The following is a 24,037-nucleotide window of genomic DNA, read 5'->3' on the forward strand; positions in this document are numbered from 1 at the left end:
GTTTAAGCGACTTTGAAGAATAACCATAAGCCACTAATGGCATTGTAACTTCTTGAAGGATAACATCTTGAATATTAAGAAAAAAAGTGGCACATTTGGTCTCGGCTTGAACTTAAGTCGGGTTTTTTTGTTTCATTTTTCTACTACACGCGTGCCTTATGATATTTTGGCAACATTTGCTCTGCGGAGATTCGTTATATTACGTGTGGTTTTTTTACTTCACGTAATTCTAGCCAGATATAACAGTTTAAGTTAACGATACATTTTCGTTCAGTTTATTGCACAAAAAAGCCCTTTATATTATGTTTCAGAAGTGTATCAAGTAATAAAACCTTGTTAGGTATGAAAAATTAATTGCTTTGTTTGTAGTTGCCTGGAATAAATAAAATAATAAATTCCTATAACAATAAATTGAAATATATTTTTTTTAAATTTTGAAAATGTTGATGATGAAACTGCTATTAATTTATTTGAAATAGTTTATTAATTTTACTGCCTGAAAATTACAAAAAAAAAACACTTTTCAAGTGCCTGGAATAAAAAAAATATTAAATTCAATGAAGAAAATTAAAAATATTTTGATGTGTCATAAAAATAACTAGAAATTTATTTAACAAAACTATTTTTTGTGTCAGAATGTTTTGGAAAAATTATTTTAATTTATTTAAAATAATTTATCCAACTGCCTGTAAGTATTGCTCTAATGCCTTTTACTGCTTTCGATTCATTTGAAATAGTTTATTTAACTCCCTCGAAGAATTTCAAAATTAGTTTGTCATAATGTTAGAATACCTGAAAAACTGAAAAAAAAAATTTTTCAAGTGCCTGGAATAAATAAAAAATGCGAAAAATTTGTCCAGGCAGTTGGAAAATTTACAAAAAAAAATTAACATCATATATGAAAAATTAAAGAAAAAACGTTTCAACTGCCTAAAAAAAGTTTTGAAATTTTTTTTAGACAGTTGAAATATTGGATATTTATTTTTATTTTCCAGGCAGTTTAGGCAAAGTTGGAAGCATGCTGGAAGAATCTAAAAATTAATTAAAATGCCAAACTGCTTGGAAAATTTTAAAAAACACACTTTTCAAATGCCTGGAATAAAATTTAAAAAAATCCGAAATTTTTTAAAAAACATAAAAATCTCTTATTATTTCCTTATTATGTGACATTTTTTTGTATAAGAGCGATTTTTAATTATGATATATAGATAAGCAAGTTCTTCCAAAAAATGCAAAAATAACTTGAAATAATAAAAATTTTAAAATGTCTAACTACCTGCAATTATTTTAAATAATTTTATAATTGCCCTAATGAACTTGATAATTAGTTTAAATGTTAAAATGCTGAAAAAAATTTAAAAGAAAAACCCGTTTCAAGTGCGTCGAATAAATAAATATAAATAAATACAAATATTTCTTTCAGGCAGTTAGAATATTTTAGGAAAAATTCACATAATGCATGAAAAATTAAAGAAAAACTATAATTAATGTTTTTTTTTTAATTTGAGTTAGTTTTTAATGCCGATGAAATATTTTTTTATTTATTCCAGGCAATTCAACAACTTCAAGTGCCTTGTAAAGAAAATACTACTACACGCAATCAACTGCTTAAAATAAATAACATAATAAATTAAAAAATTCATTCCTTTCATTAAGTTCAATATCGTTTGTAGTTGCAGTAGTTTGTAGCTGCCTGGAATAAATAAAATAATGAATTCCCATAACAATATCTTGAAATTTTTATTTTGAAAATGTTGATGATGAAACTGCCATTAATTTATTTTACTGCCTGGAATAATTAAATTATTAAATTCAAAGAAGAATATTTTCATGTATCACAATAATAACTGCAAATTTCTTTTAAAAAACTGTGTGTAGCTGCAATTTTTTTTATCAATTTCTCTTAACTGCCTGGAAATATTGGTCTTATGCCTTCAACTGCTTCAGTTTATTTAAAATTATTTATTCAACTGCCTGGAAGAATTTAAATATTATAGTGTGAAAGTAAATATTATAATATTATAAGTACCTGGAATAAATAGGACATATGAAAAATTCGCCCAGGCAGTTGGAATATTAAAAAAAAAACAAAATTAACATAAATATTTTTTTTCAGGCAGTTGAAATATTGGACACTTCTTTTTATTTTCCAGGCAGTTTAGGCAAAGTTAAGCAATTTTTCTTATAATATAACTGCCTGGAAATTAAAAAAAAAACACTCTTTAAGTGCCTGGAATAATTAAAATATTAAATTCAATGAAGAATATTTTGATATATCACAATAATAACTGAACATTTATTTAAAATCATTAATCTAACCGCCTGGAAATATTGGTCTAATGCTTTCAATTGCTTCAAGTTATTTGAAATAATTTATTCAACCGCCTGGAAGAATTTAAATGTTAAAGTGCCTGGAATAAATAGAAAATATGAAAAATTCGTCCAGGGAGTTGGAATATTAAAAAAAAATTAAATATAAATAATTTTTTATTTTCCAGGCAGTTTAAGCAAAGTTGATCAATTTTTCTTCCAGACAGTTGAGATAAATTTGCCAAACTTTAGAATAAATTTTTTTTAAATTATATTTTGTTTTTGCATGTAATTAGGTTCATTGTTTGATTTATTCCAGGCAGTTAAGACCCAAACGAATTCAAAACAATTTTTGTTATGTATTAAGGTCAATTGTTTTTTTAAAATTTGAGTATGAAAAATTTTTATCTTTATTCCAGGCAGTTGGATAAATCATTTTAAATAATAATTTATCCAACTGCCTCGAAGTATTAATTTAAGGCTTAACTGCCTTCACCTTATTTAGAATAATTTATTGAACTGCCTTAAAGAATCTAAAAAAATCTCTTATCATTGCCCTATTGTGCGATAGTTTTTTGTAAAAGCGATTTTCAATTAGGATATTTAAAGCAAGTTCCTCCAAAAAATGCAAAAATAACTTGAAATAATAAAAATAATATTTTAAAATTTCTTCAACTACCTGAAATTTATTTTAAATAATTTTTTAATGCCTATAAAATATTTTTTTATTTATTCCAGGCAGTTGAAGTTATTCAAAAGAAAAAATAAATAAGCTACCCACAATCAACTGCTTAAAATAAATAAAATAATAAATTTAATGGAAAATATTTTTATGTGAAATTTATATTTTTATATATAATACTAGCTAGGAATATATTTTTAAAAACTGCCTATAAATGCCATTTTTTCGTCAGAACATTTTGAAAAAATGATTTCAATTTACTTAAAATAGTTTATCCAAGTGCCTAGAAATATTGATATAATGCCTTTAACTGCTTTCAATTTATTTGAAATCATCTATTCAACTGCCTGGAAAAATTAAAAAAAAACAATAAACAATAAATAATAAACAATAAACAATAATCACTCATTAGTTCCACTATGTTTTTTAATAAAAACACATTTGAATTACAACATGAAATAAATTTTCAATTCGAGTAAAAAATCCTTATTTTACATATTTCAAGTAACTTTATCTATATTTCCAGGCAATTAAAATAAATTATATATTTTTTTTTAGTTGACATTTAAGTTGGATTTTTGAATTTGTATGTACTACATTTAAAATAAATAGAATTGTAAAATAAAATAAATGGCAATATCGTTTGTAGGGAAAAATTAGGCCTTAATAATATTGATGAAGCTTGCACAGTGTTGCCAGGTTAAAAATTTTAAGCTTTTCTTCTGAAACTTCTGACATAAAAAAACATGGAAAATGTTAGCTAAAAATGAGTATCATATTTATGGGTTTATTTTAATTTTTGAAAATTCACTTTTTAATAAACCATATTATTATTTTACGGGTACAACCATACTGGTTATGTCCATATTATAAGGAAAAATAACTAAGGTCTTCTTTATGTAAATAAAATTTTAAAACAAGACGTTTTATGGTAAATAATTGTATCGGTGTTTTAACTGACTCAACTGCCTGGAAAAAAATACAAATTTCATTAATTGCTTGGAAAAATAATAAAAAGCACTACTTGCTACCTGTGCCACATCGCACAATTTCCAGATGCTTGCCAGGAACAAGATTTTTTTTATTTTGTTAATACAGACTGAAATAGATACTTAAGTTGGTATTGGTTTGGCCAATTAAGAACAATTATCAAATATATCTCTTTGATCAGAGGTATTTTAAGTGCCTTTCCAGAGAACTTGGAAAACAGAATAGTCTGGAAAGTTGAATATGTATCAAATTTTAACGGTAGTCCGAATAGAAAGTCAAATACTGCTTATGACCAATTCGTCCAGGCTCATTAAGATTTTTCAAAATAGTTTTACTATTGAACTCATAGACATTGAAAACATATTTTGATGCAAGTAATGGAAGAGGTGTCAATTGGGTTGTATAAGAGATCTATTTATAAAGTTCTGATTTTTATGTCACAGTAATTTGACAATATGGTATTTAGGCAGAGTGGGGTAAATATCAAATGTCACTCGGATTTCAGACAGGTCACGTACTTTGGCATTTATATCCATTATAGAATTTAAGTAAGAAGGACAAAGCATAATCTTAAGGTCCTGGCCTAACTAGGATCTAACGAAAGCTATTCATATTGCTTTTCCAGACAATTTGGAAAACAGAATAGTCTGGAAAGGTGAAAAGAACTAAAATTTCAAGGGTTCTCTCAGTGGAAAGTTCAATAGTGCTTAGGTCCAATGCTTCTTAGTTCATTAGTTCTATTTAAATATTTTTTATTACCTATTGCAATGGAAACAAAGTAGCTTTTACCAGCTTAAAAAGGGAACCCAACTGCCTGGAAAAAAGATTTTTTTTCACTTGTAGTAAAAACTAAAAAATAAAAACTTCAAAGATCAAAATAAAGAAGGATCAACGAATCTCAATTGCCTGGAATAAAATCAAAATTTCCTCAGTTACTTAGAGAAATAATAGCAGCAAAAGTGGAGTCATGACTTAACTTACTTAAGACTGTTTTTTTTATATGATTTTTAAAATTTTAATAAAAAAATTATTAATTTTTTTAAATAATACCTAACAAACACTCTAAAGAAACGTTACGACTCAAACTCTCTTCCCTTGAACATGATATATACAAGCCTCGATAAAAAATATGCATATATACTTTAATATGCTATATATTATAATTTTTCAAATAGTTTATATCACAAAAAACACCCCCCTAGTCATATTTTATATAAAAATATTCATGAATTTATTCTCCCTGCTATCCTATACATTTTTTCCAGGACATTAACATGACAGAAATACCAAAACCCGTTTTATACATTTTGCAATTGTATGTTTATTTTTCGTATAGTATATTTTATCACGGTTTATAAAACCGGGGGAAAAATTAACAGTCCCTATTATACGTACATTTATAATATAAGGTAGACCTGGGATAAATTTAAATTTACACGGACACTTTTACAAGACCGTTTTAATATTACTGAAAATTACTCCTGGTGAGGTCAGGAAGCAAGGAAAATAAATCGCAGTAATTTCCTGGCCAGGGGTTTATTTTTAAACTGAACGCTTCTTATATGTGGTTTATCCCCCTTTACCTGATACTAGACCAACCTATACAAAAGGGTATTTATACGTAAAAGGCGTGGGAACTAGTTGAGAAGGTCTGCACCAGTTTCATATACAAACCTGTGTGTGAGAACATATTTTCAAAGCAAAAAGGGATCTTTGTGTATTTATTGAAACCAATATACACCTGATATTTGATGGGATTTATATTTTGTTCTGTAAAGGTGCATCACACCTACATGTATACTTAAGGTATATCTTATCACTGTTTACCATTAGGTTCGTTACAAACATTAAGAAGTGCTTAGGGTGTCATTGAACTTTGTTCATAATTAATTGTTTTTCTAATTTTTTACAAAAATTACAGACATTCTTACAAATGCAATAGAAATATATGAAAATACACGAGAAAAAAAGGTACATAGTGTATTAATTTTTTTACAGTAAAATTTTACCAGTAAAAACCTGCTCGTAATTTAATAATAATTTATATTATTTGAATCATTTAAGGTCAGCAATGACGAATGAATTAATAATTCATCTATTTCAAATACATTTTAAAAGTAAGTTTTCCTGAACAAAAAGACATGAAAATGTAATTTCCCAAATGGGTTTTTAATGAAACCGTATAAACATACGAGCAATAACTAGATCAGTCCAATATATCAAGCCAGATGACAGGTTTTTAATTTCTTATAAACGCCGATACCATATAAAGTTTCCCAGGAAGGCCTAATTGAAATTTGATATCATATTTTTTTTAAACGGTTTTTGTTTTCATCGTTTAGCACTTTTGATACTTCATTAGTTTCCTTTTAGGGCCATATGCCTCTGGTGAAATTAAACCGGTGGATTTTTGACTTTATTAAGCTTGGCATCATTTAAATTTTATAGAAATATACTAGACGATGGTCTAGCTATAAAATTTCTTATAGTGCAAATATCCAATTTCCGCCCAAAAGCACTTCCTCGTTAATTTAAAATGCAAATAGCTCATTAAAATCCACAGTTATAGTATAACTCTTTAAGAAACTGATCTCGATTATTTAACAAGAATATTTCATAATTTCAGTGGTCTTCTCCCAACCTTAAATTTAAATTAAAAAAATACAATACTAAGGTGTGCTTAGTGAAGGTTAAACTAAAGGTCACATTATGAGGATTTCTCTGATAATTCTATTAATGGATTGAATATGTTAAATTCTTTTAAGAACCGTGTGCTTTTATAACTTGATTCTCTGAATGTTTGATTTAAAATTCAATGGTTGCTTATCGCCAACCATATAACTATTATCGCTATAAATAAATTTTTTATGACTTCCAGTTAAATTACTCAATACACTTTCGCTAAAAAATGTACTAACAAGAGAACGTCACCGGTTTTAATAACCGTGTAATTGCATTTGTTTTAGTCATTTACGAGAGTTTCTCTTTAAAATGTTCAAATTTACGAGACCCACTTTAAAAAAGGAAATTGCTTCCTATGACTGTTAATTATCAATCGGACCCATTTACCATATTTTCTCACCTTAGAAGCAAAAATGTGTCTAATAATCATAATAATGTTAATAAATATTGCAGGGCATTGAACAATACGAGCACTCCGAAGTGAAAGCCATTAATTATAATAATTATATTTTTTTTTTCGTTTCAATTATTATCGGTAATTTAATCGGAAGGTATTTATGGGAATGGGAATGGGAGTAAAAAAAGCTTCTTGAAGGAGGGATTTAAACAATAAATATTTAAAGGGAAAAGTTTGGGTTTACTTGGAAAAGTTCACTTCATAGTAAAATTAATCCCTCCTTGTTTAGTTCCAGCTAAAATAAAGGGGAGAGGAAGCAAGCAAGTCAGCAAGGAATTACGAATATTTTTGCATAACTTAATTGGATACGCTATACATTTTTTTAAATATTAAAAAAACAGTCAGATTTTTATGGACTTAATAAACATCAGATGGTAATATATACTTTTTTTGAATAAGCTCGAAAAGGCCTTTTATAAATAATTAAATATTCTCAAGAATTTTAAAAATTTGACTTTTTACGTTGTTTTTAATTTATTTATGTCAAAGCCATAAATTCTAATAATTCCATTTCTTTTGTTTGCTTAAAAATTTAATTCCAAGTTATTTAGGGGAATGGGAGTAAAAAGCTCCATGAAGGGGGAATTTAAACAATAAATATTTAAAGGAAAAAGTTTGGGTATACTTTGAAAAGTTCACTTCACCGAAAACTTAATCCCTTCTGGTTCAAATCCAGCTAAAACAAGAATAAAGACGAGGGAAAGCAAGGAATTAAGAATATTTTTGCATAACCTAATTGGATATGGTATCGTTTTCTTTAATAATAAAATGACAGCATTTTCGTGGATTTCTATGGACTTAATAAACATCAGACGTTAAAATATACTTTTTTTAAATAAGCTTGAAAAGGCCTTTTATAAATAATTAAATATTCTCAAGAATTTTAAAAATTCGACTTTTTACGTTGTTTTTAATTTATTTATGTCAAAGCCATACATTCCAATAATTATATTTCTTTTGTTTGCTTGATAATTTCATTTCAAATTATTTAAGGGAATGGGAGTAAAAAGCTCCATGAAGGGGGAATTTAAACAATAAATATTTAAAGGAAAAAATTTGGTTATACTTTGAAAAGTTCACTTTACCGAAAACTTCTGGTTCCCTCCTGGTTCAAATCCAGCTAAAACAAGAATAAAGACGAGAGAAAGCAAGGAATTAGGAATATTTTTGCATAACCTAATTGGATATGGTATTGTTTTTTTTATATTAAAATGACAGCATTTTTTTTGATTTTTATGGACTTTTGAAGTCTTCAACTCTCAGATGTACACAATCCTTAGCATTTACAAAATAGTACTCTCTAAGTATGCACCAGTCATAATAAAATTCAAAGGAGAATGAGGTCTTGATAAGGAAATCAATATTTAGAATTGTCTAGATAAGAAATTTATTAAAAAACTAAAATATTTTAACAATAAATTACAATTAAATGAAGAAGAGAATCCGAGGGACTACGTATCATTAGTTAATAAAATACTCAACTGCCTGGAAAAAATCTTTATTTTATCACAGGCAGTTGGATATGCCTAAAAAAATTGAATTTATAAGCAGTTGAGTTGGAACCTGATGCTCTATACCTTAAGGCCTCAAATTCAAACTGAAAAAAAGGAATTAAAGAGTTTCTTTATAAGCAGTTGGAGTTATTCTTTTGGGTTTCTAGAGCAGTTAAATTTATTTTCCAGGTAGTTAGATAAGGCCATTTTTTGGCAGTATTGGTTATTTTTTCCAAGCCTTTGAAACAATTTGTAATATTCCTAAATCCATTGTGGGAATTAGGAATATAATGCTATATTCTTCCAGGCACTTGAAGTCAATTTGAAATAATTATTCTCTTTTTTTTAAAGTAGTATTTTTTCAGGCATTTAAAGCTATTTTTGATGCATTATCTGTTGAATGCAATCAACTGCATTAAAACATTATTTTGGCAAATAAACATTTTTGAAAGTCAGGTATATATATTTACATAATTTTCGTAAATCCTTACCTCGTTTTGAAATGTTTATTTTTTTCTATGGTATTTTACAGATTTTTACTAAAAAGACAAAACACCGTACAGGCTATAGTTAAAAATCTACTTACTTATATTCATTTATAAATGATTCCTCCATTTTTTAAACTTATGAGATGTTATACGTTTACTTTAAATTATTTATACTTCATTTAAATAGGGGTTCGTAATGAAATAAATAGGAATTCCTGGACCTATTAAAAGCTTGTTCAAATACGAATAAAATAAATATGTAGGGGTTCGTACCAATTTAATAATCAAAATTTTCAATATTTACAATTCTGTACTATCCAAAAAAATATAAAGTAATCTCCTTATTAACCTTAATTGCCTGGAAATAATTTAAAATCGCTAAGATATTAAAAAAAATATAGGAGATTCTAATAAAATAACTAGAGGTTCCTGAACGTCCGAAAAGCTATATCATACCAATTAAATGTTCATATTTATGGAAGATATAAGAATCTAATGCTTTATGTACTCTATATTATCTTATAAATGCAATCAAATAAACATCTTAAAAATACATTAAAATAAAATAAATATGTAGGGGTTCGTACCAATTTAACGAAGACAGTTTAATTGTTTTTTTCATTACTTAAGACCTTGTACTACTTAAAAAAAATTTAAAGCAACCTCCTTATTACCTTTAATTACCTTGAAAAAATTGGAAATCGTTAGGATATTAAAAAATATATAGGAGAATCTAATAAAACAACTAGGGGTTCCTAGACGCACGCAAAACATAAATTAAATGTTCACTAAATATCACATCAATTAAATGTTCATATAAAAATCGAAAGTATAAAATTCACTTTGTGACAATCTGGATTAGGTTAGCTGAATCAAATTAACTCCTAAATGCTTCGGAAACCTCCTGGAACCTCAAATTATTCCCTGGAAGTTCACAATAACATAATAGTTTCATGTAAATTATTTTGTGCAGTTGTGTTTCTAATATTAAGTATTATAAACTAGCCTAGACAATGTATTTCTGTGCTTTTTTATTTAAAAAATGTCAATTTTCTAGTGGTCGGATAATAGAGAGGTTATAAAAACCATAGAACTATAGGCCCATTTCATTATTGTATTTTTTTGTAAATGCAACCATGAACAAAATTGTTAAAATAAGACTGATTTCATTTTTTTTTTGGGTTGATGGGGAAAAATCCTTGTTGTCTTTTTGGATTTGGCCAAGGCATTTGATACTGTTAATCAACCTAAACTACTGGAAATACAGGCATTACATATTAAGATTAATTTATAAAAAGGCTAAGCTTTACCCAAAAAACTTACTTTAGAATGTGGCAGAACTTTTAGATATGAGATAACTCTTTGTAGAAAAAATAGCTTTGAAAAAGCTATGAGGTAACACTCAAAATTATATAATAGGAGGGCCAAAATTGCATTTGTTCCATAATGGTCTCCAAACTTCTGGAGGCTATTTGTTTGTATCAGTGACTACTCAAATGCCCTCCAAGTCTCTATTTAATCCATCAATTCCAGACATTTGGTTGGCTCTAAAGGAACTCAAGCGCCTCCTCCCCGCTTTTAATCCATACCGTACGTTCAAAGGTTAACAACCCTCTTAAATTAAACTTCCAACTAATAATATTTCCAGGAGATCAAAGAATTGCTTAGCATGAGATTATAATTTCCCCCCTAAATAGCCCCTCTTTGTCTCAGATCGCTCGGGATTAAACTACCCGCTTATAGGTGCCGTCCTTTTGAAATGTAAATAAGAAAACGGCCCTTTAAATTGTCGAAAGTGTATTGTATGCAGATACCCCAAGAATGACGTTTGCTCGCTCTGTCTCTGGCTAAAATTTAATTATATCGAAGGACCTGTTCAAATCCAGATAGTCCCGTGAGTAAGGGGGTGCATATAAACGGTTCGCGCATTTTAAGTTTTAATTAAGGGGGATAGGACGCTTTGATTGCCTGAAGAGGGAAGTGCGAATTGTCTGTTTAACCACTGTCAAGAAGTGCCAACGTGGATGGGACACTGTCCCTTTATTAATGTTTGTGTTTTAGGATTAACGCCGGTGTCTCTCTCTCTCGTATATTGATTGCTTAGGAGGTAGAGATTTACTTTAGGGATACCGTATATAAGCGCTAGTTAATTGGTTTTACAACGGGATAAGCAGTTGCTACTTAAGCGCGGATTTATGGGCCTAATGATCCAGGTAGTTACAGGGAAAACCATGTATAGGGACTCCCATTTATCTGTTCTTTATTTTAAGGGTTGTAGCTTAATGGGACTTTAGATATCAGAATTTACTGCAAAGAAACAGGCATATTTTATGCGAATTTTATATGAAGAAATTCTTTATTAAAATATGTATAGGGTGACGTGTTTTGATACTGTCAAAGGCTTTGCACAGATCTAAATATCGCAAATTGTATGTCTCGAAAAAAATCTAACTGGTTAATTTTAGGAACTTATATTTAAAAGACAAATGTGGAATTGGTCTGCTATGAAATGCTTTTTCATACGTCCAGGAGCCCCTAGTTATTTTATTATAGTCTCCTAAATTAAATTTTTAATTACGTTAAATAATGACATAGGAAAATAAATTCATATAGATCTACTTTATATTGAAAATATAAATAAAGAATAAAACTGACCTAAGTCTCAATTAGTCCAAAAATTCGAGCAAAATTAAATTTAATTCCAGCTTTAGAAAACGCAACAAAATACTTACGAAAGAATCAACACGAGGAATTTAGAATTAGGATATAAAATAAAAAACCAATAAAAATTAAACAAAATTTAGACACTACAGAGTAAAAGATACGTAAAACGATAACTATTAAAATTTTTCCAGCAGATAAAGGTAATGCTACTGTTCTTTCAAATATTAATAAAAATAAATTAAATTCATTAATTATGGTGATTATTCTAAACTATCAGGGGAAAAAACTTAAAATATTATTAAAAATAAATTAGGGAATCATAACAATTTGTCAAAACGCACAATACTTCGTTATGTTAGTTTAATTTTCGAATTTTTAACCTATTGTATTAAATTTAATTATTTCCAATATAATAATGATTTTTATCAACAAAAAATTGGCATTGAATTATATATGGAAAGTTTTAAATATGAAATTATTAATACCAAAACTAAAATACAGTGGCGATATATTAATGATATTTTTTCAATATATCACCATAATGGAACTACATTAACTTCAAAGGGTCTACTATTAAATTCGTAATAATGAACTAAAGTAATTAACTATGAATTCGTCACAACAATATAGCAATATAGATTTTCTTATGTAAAATTCTCGTTTTACTTTATGCGTTTCAGATGATATACTTTACGCTTTAAAGATATCAACAGGAGCTTTGCAAAGTAACCCAAAAAATAATAAATAAGTAAACAGTGTTTAGAAGAAACTTTTTCCAAAATTATGTTATAAAAGCCCCAATTTAACTTCAAAATAACTTATAGGAAAACTTGGCAACAAAGTTATTGTAATTACTCTGCCGCCGATGTGCTTTAGGACGTTATCACGTCCCGCCCTATATAATATAGCATTTACTGTATAAAATTAATTTTTAACTAAACCATTTTAGTAATTACAATTTTCAAAACTAAAAACCCTCATCATCTAATTTTTTTTAAGTTTAAAATTTTAGCTCACTCGAGTAATTTAATTATATGACTACGAAATGTTATTATAAAGAGAACACAAACAGCGAAGTCGCATTAAGGGCGCGGGTCTAAGCTTTTTAATCATTTTAAGACTGCTTTATACGTAATTACGTTGAAAAAGCATCAGTTTATAAGAAAAAAAATTTTAGTTATAATAAGTTAGAAAATGGCCGCTTAAGGTTATACCACTAATTTAAAATTAACTGTTAGGCAAGCAAAGCCCGTGAGAAAACCGTAAAGAACCATCTCGTGATTGTGAGGAGATGCCTATGGTTCGTTTACAAATACGAGGCGTAGTGTAATGTAAATATAAATACCCTATGTGGAGTGTATTATATGCTCGTCGTTGGTGTACTTTTTGCTCAATTACCCACTTAAGTAAGACAGATATGGACTTATATGGGAAAAATATATTGTAAGTTTTTTTAAGGGACGTATACTAAAAATGGGTGGAATACATTAAATGTACTGTTACTTTCCTCCATAGTATGTGCTATAATCTACGAAATATATAGAAAAACGTAAAAAAATGAAAATTCTAGAGCATAAAAAATTATTTTTTTATGACATTTTTGATTCCAGGAGTTGCTGTTGATTTAAATGTAAACCAAAATTTTATATCCAGAACCTTGATCACTGTATCTGAAACATGATGAAAATGAAGCTTCTTATATAACGTCAAAGAAATGTTTAACAGTGTAGAAGAATATGGTATTGTACATTGGTTGAAACCATTTAAAAATTCAACCACACCTATTAATGAAAATTATAATTTAATTCAAAAGAACGTTTTGTCATAGAGCGCTGTTTTGGTTAACGGACAAAGTCCAAGGAATCAAAAATGTTGCAAATAAAACGGGGAATTTAAAAATATTTTTTAATATAAAAAAAACCAGTGGCGTACCATTTTTCTTTATAAAAGTATTCAGCGGAAAACCACTGTAGAACATAAAAATGTTAAATGTATGTTGGTAAATGCCTCTGGATACACAGACTCTGCATACCAATCTCTGGACAAATATCTACAGGGGTATTTAAGTTATCGAAAAAAAATAATTTTTTTGTTAATTGTTAAAACTTTACCACCCTGTAGCTCAAAATCTAAAAGGCTTAGGATCTATGTTTATAGGAACTTTTTTGCGAATATTTGTCCAAAGAACACGTTCCTGAATTTTGTCGCAATATATAAAAAACACCCTGTATAATATTGATTTTCAGTGATTGGTTGAAATTTAGCAATAAGAAGAACAGTTGGGGGGAAAACCACCAGACAATTTTAATTTTAGAAAAAATCAATTTTTAGTTATTCGTCATCTGCAATATTCTGACCTTTGTTTATTTATTACTTTTTTATTAAAGACCTTCGATATACCAGTACCACAAATTTTTGTCTTTATTAATCTTTAATTTTATTTTTAAATTCGTGTCTAATTTAGAATTTTTAAGGGCTTAGTTAAATAAATTGTAAAATAAAATCCAAGCTTTTGAAATTTTTTCTTTAATTGCCAACGTTTCTGCTTATATTAGGCCTTCTTCAGGGCATTACAAATAATATTATAAAAACATTTATACACAAGACAAAAAGGTATTTTAAACAGTGGTCAAATCTTACGCAAATTTAATTAACCTAATAAAGCCCAAAAATGAAATTTGAATACTCTTCAAATAACCCTTAAATAATTATTCAAAAATATTTAAAAATATACTTAAATATATTACTTATATTAAAATATTTATAACAAATAACCAAATAAACCAAATACAATCATATGAAACCACTATGTTCTATTTATCACAATTAAACGAAGAGCTTTGATGTTGCTGTTGTAAGTATATTTAAATGCTCCCATTTAATTTTTATTTTTTAAATTTTAACCATATATCCTCTTAGTTTTAATATGCTTATTTAATTTGTTTTTAATGTATTTTATATGTTGATAATGATTTTTTTTGACCACTGTATAACATGCTATTTTGTCTTGTCTATATATGTTTTTACTATGTTTTGAAAAGCTCAGATTTTTTTTTGACCATTTATCCAACTAAGCCCTTAAAAATTAAAAAAATTGGACTGAGTCACTAAAACAACACACAAAATCAATTAATTTAGAATGCTCAAATTTTAACTATAATTAAATATGTGACCGCTATGATTATTTAAAATTAAAATGCCAAGTCTTGTTTCAACCTCGTAATGTTTAATTTTAAAAAAAATCCATGATTTAAGTTTAATTTCTTGGTTCTATAACGAGAATTAATACTGTTTTCAGAGCTTTAATTCAGCTTTCTGGAATGAAGCTCTATTTTTAATAAATGGCTTTAAGCTGCTCTAAAAAGTTAGTATTTGTCTCTAGAGCAGATCTCTTAATTTACCCAGAAATTTTTAAAATACCAGTTTTTCCATTATTAAATATATAATTGAATTCCAGGCATTTGAATGGCTCTAAAAAAGCTCAGTGTCGGTTGCAATTAATAGATTTGCTTAGAAATGCTTAAAGATAATAAAAAGGAATATTCCAGTTATTTTGATGACTAATACAAATCCTGGAAATACATTTTTTAAATTAGATTTTTATTCCAGGCTTTTGGGTTGCTTTAAGCTGCTCCTCTAACAAAAGGAATTATTTAAAGTTGGAACTGGATTTTTCCTACTAACCTGCAATAGATCAATAGCAATTTTAATGGTCTGGAAATAATCAAGAACTTCTTTATATTGAATACAAGAAATTACGTCAAATTCTAGTTTTACGTGCCTTGACGTAATCAGAAATATTTGCACGTTCCTGGAATGAGTAGATATGAGGAGAATTAATTTAACAATCTGAACAATCCGTTAGATTTTAGTATCTTAAGTTTCCCCAATAATTCATCAGGGCCCAGTAAACGACTTAAACTACTTGATAGAAGGATGCAGGTTCTAAAGGGCTTTAAGTGCCTGAAATTACCAACCTGGAATAGACCAAGAAAGTCAACTACAAAATCGAATCATTAACAAAGCACTTGAAATAAAATAATGAGCAATAAGCAAATGTAATAAAGTTTCTAGTCCTTGATTTAATGCTCTTTTGCATATGATTTCTGCAATAACTCACAAATGACCTCAACTGTCTGGAAGTATTGATGACTTTGCCTTGTTCTTTAAGTTTTGACCAGTTTATCAATGGCGTTTCTAAAGTCTTCTTAAGGCTGTATTTATAAATTGAAAATCATTTGGTCAGAAAGTTTTCTTGTTCATTTCCTGTTTCTTTTTTATATAATTTAATTCCAAGTATTTGAAATGCTCTAAGTTAAATTTATTTGGCTTAAAATGGTTAGATATAATTTGAAATGCCTTGTATAAAAAATCAGTTAATGCTGAAATGTAAAATGTTAAAAAATGTATCGTAGCTTATTAGGTTATGCATTTATTAAACACCAAGTAGGAAATCAAATCTTTATTTTAATTATAGAGTCGCCTAGGATGGTAACCGAAGGTGATATTAGAAATCTAAAACTACTTAAAAATACTTTTGTTTGCTTATGTTCGTTTGAAAATATAAAAAGTTCAATTCCAGGCATTTCAATGTCCCTAAAAAAGCTCAGTGTCAATTAAATTAAACAAAATAACTCTGAAAAGCCTAAAGATAATAAATAAATGATTACAGATAATTTAATGAGCTGCACTACTTTTTAAATTAACTAATTTAAAACAATATTTAAATTCCAAGGAATATGTATCGAAGCCTAAAAGATTATGCATTTATTAAAACCCAAGCAAGAAATCAAACAAAATTGTTTGCTTATGAATTAGCGTGCTGACACCAATGCCGGACATGTTTTAGGATCCCACGGTTCGGGTGGCGTCCTTTTTTAACAAACATACGGATATAGTTTTTTGTTTCTCTCGGGCTACTCTTTATGTAGGTGTTAATACATCGTCTGAATTTTTAAAGCACCATCGACTGCAACTTGTGTATGTATCATTATTGAACTATTTGCACAATAACATCACTAGGTGCATTAAAAAAAACAAAACTTGCGAACCTTGAAAGTAATGGTCTTTGAAGCGTTTAAAATTCAATTGCATCATCTTTTAATTAAGGTGAACAAGTTGAATTTTTAATATTTCCTTAATAAGATGATTTAGAAGAACTATTAGATGAGTTAGGTAAACGTTCATCTTAGGTTGAAAGTGGGTTACAAGTATGGTAAAGGCCTCGTTATATGAATTGCAAAATAAAGCACCTTACTCGCTTATGTATATTACCTCGAATAAAAGATGTTTTATCTAAAAATATTCCCGATAATAAAAGGTTGAATGTGATATAAAGCCAAGGCCATAAAATCGATTTCTTTCCCGGCACTTTCTTTAATTTCATATAAATCTTCACGTTCCAGCCTAAATGATCTTCGTTTTTTTGCTTTACAGATCGACCGTGAAGTGTGAAAACAACACGTTTAGTTCTCGAGATCCGACGTAATTGACAAAAAAAGCAACAATATTTAATTAAACATTGTTCGTCAAAAGAAAAAATGTTGGCTCGAGGTTTGGTTTGGTTTAGATTATTTTTTTGTTAAAACAATACGAAATAACCCACTAAAACTGCATTAAAACAGTTTCCAATAACCGTAATTTTCCCGAAAAAACTTTTGCGCCCGAAAGCGTCGGAAAATCGAGAATATTTATTCCAGCTGAAAACTCCATAGATTCAATTAACCGGTTTCGATTTCGCATCTATTATTATCATTTTACGAACTTTTTCGCCATACGTTTATAAAACCACCGGCGATTTCCAGTAATTTACTGCTTGGTAAGACACCATTAACGTAATAAAAAATGAAAATAACCCGAAAGGTATATTGGCTGCGGTAGTTCCTATCAGAAATATAATTTACAACGTGAATGGTAGCCAAGATGATTTTATTCTCGGTACCACAATAAAGTACCTTTAATTTACAGTTGGGTTCCCAAGTCGTTCTGTTATTGACCTTTGGTATGTCAATTTTTGCTGATTCAAGAGAATTATAGGGATATAAAAGACGAGTGTAGGAGGAAATTAATGGTTCTAATAGACTGGAAAAATTTTAGTATCTGTAGTTGGCAATCATTGCTGATGATCCTGTAAAAAAAAACAGAAACTGGATGATAGTGAGAAAAATACTTGTTGTATTTCAAGACTTGGTATTTAAACTGTACCGAATCTCATAATTTATAACTTTGGTATTAGGGATGTTGAATGTTTTCTGAAACTTCCTTTCTTTATGCTGATGACTAGTGGTATTTTTATTTAATCCTTGTGCAAAATTTAAATATATTTCAAGAGCTTAAACTTACTTTTGCATGCATAACTTAATTGGACGCGTTGCTTAATTTTTTAATTTGACTGTTTTAATTAGTTACATTGTAGTTTTTGAGCAAAAAAAATGTTGGGTTAAAAGATGTGTGAAAACCAAAAATATGCAGTCGTAAAATATTTTAAGACAAAATTAAAAAAAAATAATTCAAAAACTATATAATAATGTTATTTATAAACTTTAAAAAATACTGAAAAATTTTCCAGGCTTATAAGTTGGTTGATAGACTCCCAATATACCAAAAATTTCTGGAATATTAATTTTTCCATAACAGTAACACAAAGATTTTTTCCCACCTTTCAACTATCTGGAATCAATAAGAAATTCTAGGAAAATTAAATTAAAGTGATTTAATTGGAGGTTCAACTGCCTGGAAAAATCCTTCAATATCTTAACTACCTGGAATAAACTAAAAAAGATTTTTTAAATATTTAACTGCCTGGAAAAAAACTGCAATATCTAAACTACCTGGAATAAATTGGAAATGATTCTTCCAACTGCCAGGAACGAACGAAAAATTCCAAAAAAATTAAATTAAAATAAAATTAAGTCAAAGAATTTAAAAAATGCCAGTAAGATTTAAAATATCTGGAAGGAATTAAAAACTTCTTAAAATATTCCAACAACCTGGAATAAATAAAAAATTAATGAAAGGCTGTAATACTCTAAACGCATTTAAAATGCAATTATCTGAAAAAATTTATTTTGAACATTTCTGATCGATTTTTTACTCTTAAATTGCTTAGAATAAATAAAAAATTCCAGAAAATTTAAAATAAACTGATGTCAGAAAATAAGATTTAGTCGACGGATAACGTACCTGGAAAATATTCCTGCAAGGTTTACACGTTGGGAATGACTATTTGAACTGCCTGGAATAAATTAAAAGAGATTTTTACAATATTTCAATCGCCTGAAAGAATTTAAAAATTCCAGAATAATTAAATTAAAATCATTAAATTGCCTTAATAAAATTTAGTCGAATTTATTCACGTACCTGGAATAATGCTTAAACAAATTCTTGCGAGATCTACACTATCTAGAATCAATTAAAAATGAGTGTTTCAACTACCTGGAATTAATTAAAAATTAAAAAAAAAATATTAGACATTGAATCGTCTGAAAATAAAATTTAGACTTAAGTACCCGGAAAAAAAATTAAAACAATCCTTTAAGATTTGTCATTTTTAAACTAAATAAAAATGAATATTTCAACTGCCTGGAATTAAAGAAAAATTAAATTGAAGTCATTGAACTGCCTGAAATAAAAACGGAAAATAGCATTTAGTCTAAGCTTAAAGTGCTTGAAAAGATTTAAACTATATGTAATAAATGAATGACTTTTTCAACTGCCTGGAATAAGTTACAGATCATTCTTAGAATATTTCAACTGTCTGGAATAAATGAATTAGAATTATAAAGTAAACGATTTCAGGTTCCAATTTCCTGGGGAAATTTAAATTTATTCTTCTATCATCTCTAAACTATCTGGAATAAATTATAAATTACTTGAAGTAAACAACTTGACATATTAAGTACCTGAAAACATTACTGCAAGGTTTAAAATATCTAAAACAAATTGGGAATGAATAATTGAACTGCCTGGAAGAAATTAAAAGAGATTTTTAGAATATTTCAACCGCCTAAAAGAATTTAAAAATTCTAGAATAAGCGACTTTTAAAGTATTTTAACTACCTGGAATAAATAAAAAATAAAAAAAAAATATTAAAGACAATTGTCTGAAAATAAAATTTAGACTGTAGTACCTGGAAAAAAAATTGAAAAATTCCTTTAAGATTTGACATTTCCAGACTAAATAAAAATGAAAATTTCAACTGCCTGGAATAAATGAAAAATTTGAGAAAAATTAAATTGTCATTTCTCAAGTCATTGAACTGCCTGAAATAAAAACGGAAAATAGCATTTAGTCTAAGCTTAAAGTGCTTGAAAAGATTTAAACTATATGTAATAAATTAATGACTTTTTCAACTGCCTGGAATAAATTAAAAATTACTTAAAGTAAACAACTTTATATATGAAGTGCCTAGAAAAATTTGCATGTATTTTTATAACATTTCTGAATGATGTTATAGGAATAAATCTAATTAAATATAAAAAAAAACAATAATGAATAATATGAATTCTGTCTTCGACTGCCTGGAATAAATAAGTGTCTATAAGTATTAAATTAAATTGGAGGTTCAGTGCCTGGAAAAATTTGATTTTTTCAATTGCCTGGATTAAATCAACTATTCTTACAATAGTTCAAAAAAAATTTCAGAAAAATTTAACTAGTCATTGATTTGCCTGAAAAATAAACCAAAAATAAAATTTAGTGAAGAATTGAAGTGACTAATAAATTAGAAAAGAGTCACAAAAAAAATCCTAGGAACCTATTTTCTTTAAATAATACCTGCGTTTAAACTGCCTGTAATACCTAAAAAATTATATTTCTTTAAAAAAAGGTAGTCAGTTGCAGTATATAATATTATTAAAATTCACATACTTTAGAAGGGAATAATTCCAAGCATTTTGATAAGTTAATACATCAAAAATTTACTTACCGACATTTCTGATCGATTTTTTTTACTCGTAAACTGCCTAAAAAAAATAAAATTTTAGTCAAAAAAATAAAAATAGGATGTAGTGTCTGGAAACCACAAGTTTCATAGTGAAAAACGCATAGAATCAGGCTCTAAACTGCTCTAAAATAACTCAGTATCAGTTCAAAAGCATTAGAATGATTTAATTTAATTTAAAGTAACTAGGGGTTTGTAGCAATAGGGTTTTCTTCAGTGACTCTAAAAAGTAATACATATACACCTGAAACTTGTTAGAATTACAATTTTTTCACTCATGTATTTATATCCTTCTCCTGCAAAGATTTGAAATCCAAAAAAAAAATTATTTAATTGTGCAGGCATAACATACTTAGATATAATGCTCACTCTCTTTTATTTAAATATTTATGCAACTTAGGCAAAAAAATTAAAATCTGAAGAAAATCAAATTCAATTACAAAACAAAATTGACTGCGGTAAATAACATGTTATTAAAACTAGATCAGAAATGATAGCGTAATTTTATGCAAATAGATCGGTGATTATACAACAATCTACGAACGAAAACAATAATTAAATAATAATCCATCGCAAATACGATTCTCACAACTGCGAAGCCGAAGCATCAGAAGAAGTGAACGTCTTTTGCCATTTACTGAAAATCGTGATCTTCGGTCACGACTAGTGGATCTTCATCCCACTATACCAGAGGCTGTTTGCTCTCTTTGGATTATTTAGAATTCGAATTTAGATTTCAGCACCCATCCTTTGACATTTAGTGTTTTAGCATGAGAACGAGGATAAACCGCTCGAAAATACAACAAAGCGATGCATGGAAAAGTGGGTTTTTGCTGCATCATCGTTGTAATCGGAACATTTTCACGCATGATCTTTGAGAGAAATTTCTTAATTTTACTGATAAATCGAATAGGAGCAGTTTAGCGTTTGGGTAATAAATAATTTATCCTTGAGGAAAAACTGGTCAATTTGAATGCTAAATACTATTGGTCATCAAACATGTTTTCAATTTAATTTTAGTTACTCATGCTATTGTTGGTAAGGTGATGTAAGTTTACAATGGAAGGAGCAGGAATCTTTAAATATGATGATTGAGGTCGAAGAATTACAAAAAAAAGTTGAGTCATAAAAATATATTGTTAATATTCTTCAATTAAGCATCCGGATTTAATTCGTCGAAGTACCTGCCGCAATTTGTGGATTCATTTTTGGTTTACCTTAGACTTAAGGATTTTAATTATTCCTGGGATCAAAATTCAATTAATCCTCTGAGATTTCTGGACTAGCATAGGTGATCTTGGAAGAAATCGATCAAAATGATAATAATTGCCTTAACTTAATTTAAACTTTTTTCATATTATTCCAAAAAAAAATATAATAACGTCTGATGTATATAAAGTCAATGAAAATGTAAGAAAGTGCTGTTAGTTTAATATTTTTAAAAAAATGAGCAATGGATCCAATTAAGTTATGCACAAATATTCGAAATCCCAACCGCGTGAATATTTAGTTCGGGTATGCCTTTGCATATGTTCAGGAACCCCTATTTTTTTTATTAGTGTCTCCTATAATTATATTTTATTACGAACCCCTAGTTAAAAATTAAAATATAAACAATTTTAAGATTTTAAAAGCATGTCTTGCCAATAAGTAAAAAACTAAAACAGCTTCCCATACTTTCCCTTGTATATGTATTTTATTTATATATAAATATTTAATTGGTATGTTTTGCCTTTTATGCGCCCATGATTTATAGAATTCTTATAAATTAAAAAAAAAACGAATAAGAGCAGATGTTATGTTGCTGCATATTAAAAAAATATATATAAACTGCTATGCTAATAAAAATAGAAAGCAGCTTCTGTAATAAGCTGTAAGAAGAAACACTCGAAATTTCATTGGTGAAAATCAAATATGGTAGATAGTCTTCAATAACGATATAAAAAAATCAAGGAACTAGAAAGGAAAGGAATAACTCAAACTTATTAACAGTCAAAAAAAGAGACGAGTCTACATACTTTGTTATAAATAATTATTCAGAGCAATCAAACCAATAAATTGATTATCAGCATAGCATCAAATTTCATGAAATATCAATTCCATTTTCTTGTTAATAATTATTTAGCTTTTGTTACATTTTTATAAACGTCAATAAAAACAAAAATATAATCTTGTTTAGTTTTTGTCTAAATTTTGTTATTCTAAAAATAGTAGTTTTTTCATTAATATATCATAAAATAGTCCATAAAGGGTCATCGCTTTAATCAAATTCTACTGGAAGTCAATTGAGTCAAGTGTGATAACATTTAGGATCCTAATGCAGTTATGGTAAACTATATATAAAAAAATTGACCAAATAAATAAATAAATAATTAATGCACAATGTTCTTGCATATCTTTTATTTTCTGCAAACGTCTCCTACTAGTATATATTTTCTAGTTTCCTGTATATATGTCTTTATTTCTTAATAATATAATATAATCAATACGTGCCCCTACATATTTAATTATGAACTTCTATTTATTAAAATACACGTTCAAGAAATGCAATTTATATAATAATATCAAGATTTTCCTTCAATTTATTCTTTTGTATTTCTGTTCAAAGGTAAAGGCTTAGGGGTTAAAGTAGCTTTTTTATATTTTTGGGTAGTCTAGTATTTTTCTATAATATTGCGGTAGGTACAAGGTACAAGACCTTTAATCTTGGAAACGATTAATATTTTCTCCATTAAAATTATAGTAACCCCTATATATTTATTTTATTCATATGTGAACATTTCATTTCATATGTCCAGGAACCCCTAGTTATTTTGTTAGATTCTCCTATATATTGTTTAAAATATCATCAATAATACTAGGTGCCTCTAAATAATTTATTATAAACCCCTATTTATTAATTAGGAAACATTTCCGAGACGTGACATTTATTTAAAAAATTTAAGAATTTTGCCTATAGCTTTAATTTTTGTATTTTTTTAAAAAACAGTGTTTCCAGTAAATAAGTAGGGGTTGGGTTTTTAGGATTTTAAAGAAGAAGTTAAGATTTCTAGTTATAAAAAAATTAAACACCTTCTGACTTAAAATGGTACGAACCCCTATATATTTTTTTTTGATGTCCACATACTCAGGCACGTTAGACAGAAAGCATAAATCACTTATTTAGAATTGTATTTAGAGAGTATATAGATCATAATAAAATTTCTCTAAAACTCAAAACAATGATTGTTTAAGTTAGTTTTTCAGATCAACATTAAGAATTGTAAGAAAAATTTCTAAAAAATCAACATTTAATCCTAGTTTTTGACCTAATCTGAGCCTCAATAAAT

The 24,037-nt window shown here is 27.7% G+C and overlaps 1 protein-coding gene across 1 annotated transcript in view; it reads left to right on the forward strand.

Annotated features, from left to right (window-relative positions):
- The window catches only part of LOC126737381 (calcium-activated chloride channel regulator 4-like), a 48,037-nt gene that overhangs the window by 14,580 nt on the left and 9,420 nt on the right, over positions 1-24,037 (forward strand). The window lies entirely within an intron of this gene.

Source organism: Anthonomus grandis, chromosome 6 (assembly GCF_022605725.1).
Source record: "Anthonomus grandis grandis chromosome 6, icAntGran1.3, whole genome shotgun sequence".
Lineage (NCBI taxonomy): Eukaryota > Metazoa > Arthropoda > Insecta > Coleoptera > Curculionidae > Anthonomus > Anthonomus grandis.